This window comes from Montipora foliosa, chromosome 1 (assembly GCF_036669935.1).
Source record: "Montipora foliosa isolate CH-2021 chromosome 1, ASM3666993v2, whole genome shotgun sequence".
NCBI classification, from domain to species: domain Eukaryota; kingdom Metazoa; phylum Cnidaria; class Anthozoa; order Scleractinia; family Acroporidae; genus Montipora; species Montipora foliosa.
This window is the reverse complement of record NC_090869.1, coordinates 55778019-55778514: the sequence shown is the minus strand read 5'-3', so window position 1 is coordinate 55778514 and position 496 is coordinate 55778019. Positions and strand designations below refer to the sequence as shown.

Sequence of the window (496 nt, the reverse complement as noted above, 5' to 3'; positions counted from 1 at the left end):
TCCGCTGGCACTGACGCACTTGGATCAAGAGGACCTATAAGGCTCGACGCAACTCGGCGGCTGCTTAGAGTTGTTCAGAGTTCCTCGGAGTTGGTCGGAACAACTCTGTCGTTGCTACAATACTCGTCAAAAATCTTGAAACACTTGTGTCTGTTTCCCCTTCCCCGTGCTTCAAAACACCCGTGGCTCAATATTGGGGAGGGATAAGTAGCTTTCGTTTTTGGTTCCTAAAAAAGGCAAAGAATTTTCCAAACACCATGGAGCCATGGCAAAGATTAAATGTCAACAAACTCGGCGATATTTACATAAGATCAGTCGTAATTGAATTAGTCGTCTTGTGGGAAAGTAAGTCAACTAAAACATTTTCCACACGGAGGGACTGACTTCTCCTGTTCCTCGGGTATTTGATGGAAGAGCTTGAAGACCCGCCACCTTACCTTAATATACAGTCCGCGTTTCTTGAATAGGAAAGACATTTAGCAACAGACATGCCCTT

General features: G+C 45.0%; 1 long non-coding RNA gene across 1 annotated transcript in view; it reads right to left on the bottom strand.

Moving 5' to 3' along the window:
• Positions 1-385: 385 nt before the first annotated feature.
• Positions 386-496, bottom strand: part of LOC137979259 (uncharacterized) — a 14368-nt gene continuing 14257 nt past the window's right edge. The window contains exon 4 of the long non-coding RNA XR_011118286.1: positions 386-496. This exon is cut by the window's right edge and continues 708 nt beyond it. This is a non-coding gene — a long non-coding RNA (uncharacterized lncRNA).